The 8562-nt window shown below is 40.2% G+C and overlaps 1 pseudogene; it reads right to left on the bottom strand.

Moving 5' to 3' along the window:
• Positions 1–2310: 2310 nt before the first annotated feature.
• Positions 2311–2875, bottom strand: LOC144321577 (proline-rich protein 3 pseudogene; annotated as a pseudogene).
• Between the last annotated feature and the right edge of the window lie 5687 nt (positions 2876–8562).

Here is an 8562-nt window from a genome sequence, read left to right as displayed (position 1 = left end):
TTATTGATTGAAAGTGCCATAGATATCTAACATAGGAGAGCTCTGTATAGCACTCTGACTCTTTCTAGCTTATGCTTTTCTCCTCCTTGCCTCTATGGATAGCCTACTTTTACATTCTAACTTTTTCCTGTTTTACTGCTGGTCTCCCCAGATTCCTCTCCCTTTGCAGGATCACTGTTCCTAGGCCTCAAACCTGGTTGCCATGAGAGCAAAGCTGGGGCATTTCCTGAGTGGCTGGTTTTTCATCTGAGTTGGTTCTTCTCCCCTTCTAGAGCACAGCACCTCTAACTATTCCAGAACTCAGTGCATTTCTCTAGAGTTGTCTCTTGTGTTCACATTTCATTTCTCTAATAAATGGGCCTTTCTCCTGTTTTAATCCATTCTTCCATTTCCTGAGCAAAGCTCTCCCGGCTCATGGTCTAATCATTACAAATGATGAGACACATTATTTGTATTGTACATCTAACATGAGATGTGTGTTTTTATATATTCATCATTTTTACATATGATTAAATTAACAGATTACAACATTTCAACATCGTCAGACAATACCACCATATCTCAACATGTAGGGTAGCTAAGTGTTATTAATGCCATATAAAATATTTTTATTAAATACTGAGCAGGTACAAAGGAATACTACTATATATATGGAAAATATTAAGAGTAACACCATAACACACATACTACTCAGTTTAAGATATGGAATGTTGGGACACCTGAGTGGCTCAGTGGTTGAGCATCTGCCTTCAGCTCAGGTCATGATCCTGGGGTCCTGGGATCAAGTCCTGCATCAGGCTCCCCTGAAGGAAACCTGCCCCTCCCTCTGCCTATGTCGCTGCCTCTCATGAATAAACAAAATCTTAAAAAAAGAGATATGGAATATTTCAGGACTTTTGAAGGTGCTGGCCTTTCAGAGGAAGCTAATAATGCCTAATTTTGAATTGCTATTCTTTTGTTTTGTTTAAATATATAAAAGTTAGTGGTTGAATGTTACAGGTTTTGAATTTTATGTATAAGAAATACCATATGTAGTCCTCTTGACTTGTAGTTTGATGAGTTTTGTTGTTTTTGGAGATTTATCTCTCTCTCTGCCTCTCTCTTTTTTTTTTTTTTGCTTGTTTCCACTGCATTTATTACTAATATAAAAAATGTTAAAAAGAAAAAAAAATTCATTCTCAGTTCTCCAAGGGCTCTCATCCTTCCCTCTTGCCCACACAAGTCCTGACCCATTTCCTGAGGGCCAGTGCAAAACCGAACTTATTCACTGCCGTTTTCACAGAAAACAACCAGTGCCAAGGATGTAGGGAAGAAGGTTAGATAAGGGCAACAGTACTGTCCAGGTTTCACCCAAGAGTAGACCAGGTGGAGATTCACAGAATTCAGAGGAAAGGGCTGGTGGCCTCACAAAGACGTACTCTAACTAAAGTGGGCTGGAGAGAAGATTGAATAGCCTATAAGAGGCTTTAGAGGACATTTCATGGGATTGTATCAAACCCAGAAAAACTGACACCAGAAGAATGGGGAGACCAGGGAGGCAGTCTTGTGGAAAGTTTCACAATTCTTCTATGTTGGGAGGTGTGGAAAGTCTAGAGGGCATCAAGAGCCTCACTCATGTTGGTGGAAAAACTTACTCTAGTGTTGGGAAGTCACAATGATGCCACGGACACTGAGAAAGGCTATGTATGAGGGGATGCACAGTTTCACAAAGCACAGTGATTACAGACCAGAGTGGTGGAGATCATGCTACTGATGCAGTATCTACAAAATCCAAAAGCAGGGAGAGTGGCCTTTCAGGGAGTAACTCTGCACCAGTCATCTGTACTTGACCCCAGGTCAACCTGGTGAGTTTCACAGCAACTGGCAACTTTGGGGGTAGGGTTTGTCACATAAAAAGGACTTAAAACAAGCAGCTAGAAGAAGGAAATAATAGGAAACTGCTCCATGGCTCCTAGGAATTGAGGGCAGTACCAAGGGCTGGGTGGACAGATGCACAAGAAACAGGACCAAAGAGGTTTCCTGTCCAGCAGTCAATCAGCAAAGGGGAAGAGGATCCAGGAGACAGTTGAAGAGAGCAAAGGTGGGGTCCTGAAGGTGAGTCTCTGGAGGCTGGATCAGAAGAAAGCCCACATATTGGGCACCAGTGATGAAACACAACTCTGGACCCCAAATGGGGGAGGTGGCAGATGGGGGTGGGTGTCACTGAGGGTGGTGGGTGGAACAGCCTCATAGTAGCCATCAAAGGGCCACAGGGAAAATATGGCCACTAGATCAGAGGGCTCCTTCCAGCCTGGATGGGAAGGCACAATGTCACAGAGGAGGTCCATTGATGCCTGGGTGGTAGAAGGCATAGAGGTCCTCATATTGACAGTGGCCCTTTTTGGCAAAGTGTTGGCAGACAGGGCAGTTGGATTTGTCTTCCATAACTTGGGGGCCATCCTTGGGCAGGCAGGTATTTTTGATAAGAGACCAACCTTTGAGCCTTCGGGGATTTCTCTGCTCTTTGTGAAAGCCTCCTCTGGAGGACCTCCATGGCCTGGTGCAGGAAAACGAGGTTCAGTATTGGCCCCCCACCAGCCACGACCATATGGGCCGCACCTGGGGCCCAGGCCTCCCTGAATTGGGCCTCTGCCCCTGGAGGAGGTGGGAGGCTCAGCAATGGTGGAATCATTGGTCCCCTCCATCCTGGAGGACCTCTGTGAAGAGCTGACTTGGGGTCACCAGGCTTTCCATTGGCCATGGTAGGAGGGCCCAGAAGGCTGGGTGGTCCAATGGGACTCCCATCCTCCTCATCTCCAGTCTTCTCCTGCTCTGTCAGTGGGGGCTGCTGCGGTGGTGGTGGCTGATGCTGATTTTGCTTCTTTTGTTTGGGCATCGTGGTTGCTGCAATGGGTGCAGTGGAATTTGGAGGGCAGTCAAGATTTATCTGTATTGATGGGGATACCTATAATTAGTTCCTATTGCTAATATTATTTCTACAGCATTTTATTGATTAAAAATTCTCCAATTTGTCTCCCTAGCTACTGGTATGACTAAAGGGACTGGTTTCCTTTATTCCCCCATTAAAAAAAATGTTATTATGAGTTACTATACAGGTATTTTGCTGTAGCTTGCCAAGAGAAAACTGTATATAGATACTTAGGATTGTGGGATATGTGTATATGTAATACACAAGTATGCAGTAATGCTGAATCGTTTCCCAAAGCAGTCACACAAATTCACACCTCCACCAGCAGTGTGTACATTTCTGTTGCTTTAAATATTGCTAACTTTTGACATTTTTAGACTTTTTAATTTTTACTTATTAGATGGGCTTAAATAGGATTTGTGTGTGTGTATGTGTGTGGTTCTGATTTGCCTTTATTTATTTATTTATTTATTTATTTATTTATTTATTTATTTTTAGTGAAGTTCGACTTATCCCATCCGTGCCCACCTCAGTGCCCATCATCCAGCTACCCCATCCCCCCATCCACCTCCCCTTCTGCTACCCTTTATTTCCCAGAGTTAGAAGTCTCTGATGTTTTGTCACCATCTCTAATTTTTCCCACTCATTTTCCCTCCTTTCCCTTATAATTTCTTCCACTATTATATTCCCATTGGCCATTGTGGACATTGGGGTGCAGATGTCCCAGTGTTTCACTGCAGCTGTATCTTTGGGGTAAATCCCCAGCAGTTCAATTGCTGGGTCTTAGGGCAGATCTATTTTTAACTCTTTGAGGAACCTCCACACAGTTTTCCAGAGTGGCTGCACCAGTTCACATTCCCACCAACAGTGCAAGAGGGTTCCCCTTTCTCCACATCCTCTCCAACATTTGCTGTTTCCTGTCTTGTTAATTTTAGCCATTCTCACTGGTATGAGGTGGTATCTCATTGTGGTTTTGATTTGTATTTCCCTGATGGCAAGTGATGCGGAGCATTTTCTCATGTGCTTGTTGGCCATGTCTATGTCTTCTTTGGTGAAATTTCTGTTCATGTATTCTGCCCATTTTCTGATTGTGTTTTTTCCTTGTTGGGTGTTGAGTTTGATAAGTTCTTTATAGATTTTTGGATACTAGCCCTTTAACTGATAGGTCATTTGCAAATATCTTCTCCCACTCTGTAGGTTGTCTTTTAGTTTTGTTGACTCTTTTTTCCTGTGCAGAAGCTTTTTATCCTGATTAAGCCCCCAATAGTTCATTTTTGCTTCTTTCCTTTGCCTTCCTAGATGTATCTTGCAAGAAGTTACTGTGGCCAAGTTCAAAAAGGGTGTTGCCTATGTTCTTATCTAGGATTTTGATGGATTCTTGTTTTACATTTAGATCTTTCAACCATTTTGAGTTTATCTTTGTGTATGGTGAAAGAGAGTGGTCTAGTTTCATTCTTCTGCATGTGGCTGTCCAATTTTCCCAGCACCATTTATTGAAGAAACTATCCCTTTTCCAGCGGATATTTTTTCCTGCTCTGTTGAATATTAGTTGACCAGAGAGTTGAGGGCCCATTTCTGGATTCTCTATTCTGTTCCACTGATCTATGTCTCTGTTTTTGTGCCAGTGCCACACTGTCTTGATGATCACAGCTTTGTAGTACAACTTGAAAGCCAGCATTGTGATGCCCCCGGCTCTGGTTTTCTTTTTCAATATTGCTCTGGCTATTCGGGGTCTTTTCTGATTCTACACAAATCTTAAGATTATTTGTTCCAATTCTGTGAAGAAAGTCCATGGTATTTTGATAGAGATCGCATTGAACGTGTAAATTGCCCTGGGTAGCATTGACATTTTCACAATATTAATTCTTCCAATCCATGAGCATGGAATATTTTTCCATCTCTTTGTGTCTTCCTCAATTTCTTTCAGAAGTGTTCTGTGGTTTTTAGGGTATAGATCCTTTGCCTCTTTGGTTAGGTTTATTCCTAGGTATCTTTGGCTTTTCGGTGCAATTGTAAATGGTACTGATTCCTTAATTTCTCTTTCTTCACTCTCATTGTTAGTGTATAGGAATGCCACTGATTTCTGTGCATTGATTTTGTATCCTGCCACATTGCTGAATTGCTGGATGATTTCTAGCAATTTTGGGTTTTCTATATACAGTATCATGTCATCTGTGAAGAGGGAGAGTTTGACTTCTTCTTTGCCAATTTGAATACCTTTTACTTCTTTTTGTTGTCTGATGGCTGAGGTTAGGACTTCTAGTACTATGTTGAATAACAGTGGTAAGGGTGGACATCTCTGTTGTGTTCCTAATCTTGGGGGGAAGGCCCCCAGTTTTTTCCCATTGAGAATGATATTTGCTGTGGGCTTTTCATAGATGGCTTTTAAGATATACTGAGGAATATTCCCTCTATCCCTACAGGCTGAAGAGTTTTGATCTGGAATGGATGATGTATTTTGTCAAATGCTTTCTCTGCATCTATTTAGAGGATCATATCGTTCTTGTTTTTTCTCTTGCTGATGTGATCTATCACACTGATTGTTTTACGAGTGTTGAACCAACCTTGCATCCTGGGGATAAGTCCCACTTGGTCATGGTGAATATTCTATTTAATGTACTTTTGGATCCTATTGCCTACTATATTTTTGAGAGTTTTTGCATCTGTGTTCATTGGTATATAATATTGGTCTATAATTCTCCTTTTTGTTGGTGTCTTTGGTTTTGGAATTAAGGTGATGCTGGCCTCATAGAACGAGTTTGGAAGTACTCCATCTCTTTCTATCTTTCCAAACAGCTTTAGGAGAATAAGTATGGTTTCTTCTTTAAACGTTTGATAGAATTCCCCTTGGAAGCCATCTGGCCCTGGACTTTTGTGTCTTGGGAGGTTTTTGATGACTGCTTCAATTTCCTCCCTGGTTATTGGCCTGTTCAGATTTTCTATTTCTTTCTGTTCCAGTTTTGGTAATTTGTGGTTTTCCACAAATGCATCTATTTCTTCTAGACTGCCTAATTTGTTGGCATATAGCTGCTCATAATACATTTTTTAAATCATTTGTATTTCCTTGGTATTAGTTGTGATCTCTCCTCTTTCATTCATGGTTTTATTGAGTCTTTTTTCTTTTTAATAAGGATGGCTAGGGGCTTATCTATCTTCTTAATTTTTCAAAGAACCAACTTCTGGTTTCGTTGATCTGTTCTACAGTTCTTGTCTCTATTTTGTTGAGTTCTGCTTGAAGCTTTATTATCTCCCTTCTTCTGCCTAGTGTAGGTTTTACTTGCTGTTCTTTCTCCAATTCCTTTAGGTTCAAGGTTAGCTTGTGTATTTGAGTTTTTTTTCCAGTTTTTTAAGGGAGGCTTGTATTGCAATGTACTTCCCTCTTACGACCACTTTTCCTGTATCCCAAAGATTTTGAACAGTTGTATCTTCATTTTCATTCGTTTCCATGAATCTTTTAATTCTTCTCTAATTTCCTGGTTGACCCATTCATCTTTTAGTAGGATGCTCTTTAACTTCCATGTGTTTTAGTCTCTTTCAAATTTCTTCTAGTGATTGAGTTCTAGTTTCAAAGCATTATGGTCTGAAAATATGCAGGAGACAATCCCAATCTTTTGGTATCAGTTGAGACCTGATTTGTGACTCAGTATGTGGTCTATTCTGGAGAAAGTTCCATTTGCACTTGAGAAGAATGTGTATTCAGTTGCTTCCGGATGCAAAGTTCTGTATATATCTGTGAAATCTATTTGGTCCAGTGTATTATTTAAGGCCCTTGTTTCTTTGGTGATGTTGTGCTTAGAATGTCTGTCATTTGCAGAAAGTGCCGTGTTGAAGTCTCCTACTGTTAGTGTATTATTATCTAAGCATGTCTTTACTTTGTTATTGATTGATATACTTGGCAGCTCCCACATTAGGGGCATAAATATTCATGATTGTTATAGACCCTATGAGAATTATTATTATTCTTATTAATTATTATTATTGTTATTATTGGCTAGACCCTTTAAGAATGATATAATGTTCCTCTTCATCTCTTACTACAGCCTTTGGGATAAACTTTAATTTATCTGATATGAGGATTGCTACCCCTGCTTTCTTTTGAGGAGCATTTGAATGGTAAATGGTTCTCCACCCTTTCATTTTCAGGCTGGAGGTTTCCTTAGGTATAAAATGAACCTCTTGTAGACAGCAAATAGATGGGTCTTGCTTTTTTAATCCAGTCTGATATACTGTCTTTTGTTGGAACCATTTAGCACATTCACATTCAGAGTAACTATTGAAAGATATGAATTTAGTGTCATCATAATATCTATTCAGTCCCTGTTTTGGGGGATTATTTCTTTGAGCTTCCTCTTTCTTTTACAGGGTCCCCCTTCATATTTCTTGCAGAGCTGGTTTGGTGGTCATATTCTTTCAGTTTCTGCCTATGTTGGAATCTTTATTTCCCCTCTATTCTGTATGACAGCCTTGCTGGATAAAATATTCTTGGCTGCATGTTCTTCTCATTTAGGACCTGGAATATATCCTGCCAGCCCTTTCTGGCCTGCCAGGTCTCTGTGGAGAGGTCTGCTGTTAATCTGATATTTCTCCTCATATAAGTTAGGGATCTCTTATCTCTTGCTGCTCTAAGGATTTTCTCTTTATCTTTGGAATTAGTAAGTTTCACTATTAAATGTTGAGGTGTTGAACAGTTATTATTGATTTTGCGAGGAGACCTCTCTACTTCCTGCATCTGAATGCCTATTTCCTTCCCCAAATTAGGGAAGTTCTCAGCTATGATTTGTTCAAATATACTTTGTCACCCTCTCTCCCTCTTGGCGTCTTCTGGAACTCCAATTCTATGTAGATTCTTCCTTCTCAGGCTATCATTTATTTCCCTTAGCTTTTCCTCATGGTCTCTTGATTGTTTTTCTCTTTTTTTCCTCAGCTTCCTTACTTACCATCAACTTGTCTTCTCCGTAGTTCACTCTTTCTTCCACCTCGTTAACTCTTGTCATTAGGACCTCCAGTTTGGATTGCATCTCATTTAATTGATTTTTAATTTCAGCCTGATTATATCTAAATTCTTCAGTCATGAAGTCTCTAGAGTCCTTTATGTTTTTTTTTTTCCCAGAGCCACCAGTAGCTTCATAGTTGTGCTTCTGAATTGGCTTTCTGACATGGAATTGAAATCTATATTCTGTAACTCTGTGGCAGAGAGCACTGTTTCTGATTCTTTCTTTTGTGGTGAATTCTTCCTTCTAGTCATTTTGTTCAGTGCAAAGTGGCTGTATAAGCGGGCTGAGTCAAGAATATCAGTCACGACCTAAGTAAGTTCCATCCTAGATGATTCTGACATGGTTGAGACCAGAAAATGAAAACGAAGATCTGAACAAAATAAAAAGATCACTAAAGTGCAAAACAAATTTTAAAACAAAGTAGTAAAGAGTAAAAGGCCAAACCACAAAGAAGAAAAGAAAAAGAATAAAATAAAAAAGTAGAGAGGAAAAGAAAAAAAAGGAAACAAGGGGAAGGACTGGGAGATGGTGGTGGTGAAGAAGTTGTAGTGGAGGGAGAATTTAGTCTACCTGAGGGGTCCTAGAGGGTGATCCTCTTGGTTCTGAGTGTATTAAGTTCTGTATGTTAGAAGAACATACGTCTTCTAACATAAGATGCTC

This window comes from Canis aureus, chromosome 10 (assembly GCF_053574225.1).
Source record: "Canis aureus isolate CA01 chromosome 10, VMU_Caureus_v.1.0, whole genome shotgun sequence".
Lineage (NCBI taxonomy): Eukaryota > Metazoa > Chordata > Mammalia > Carnivora > Canidae > Canis > Canis aureus.
This window is presented reverse-complemented; position numbering and strand designations above follow the sequence as displayed.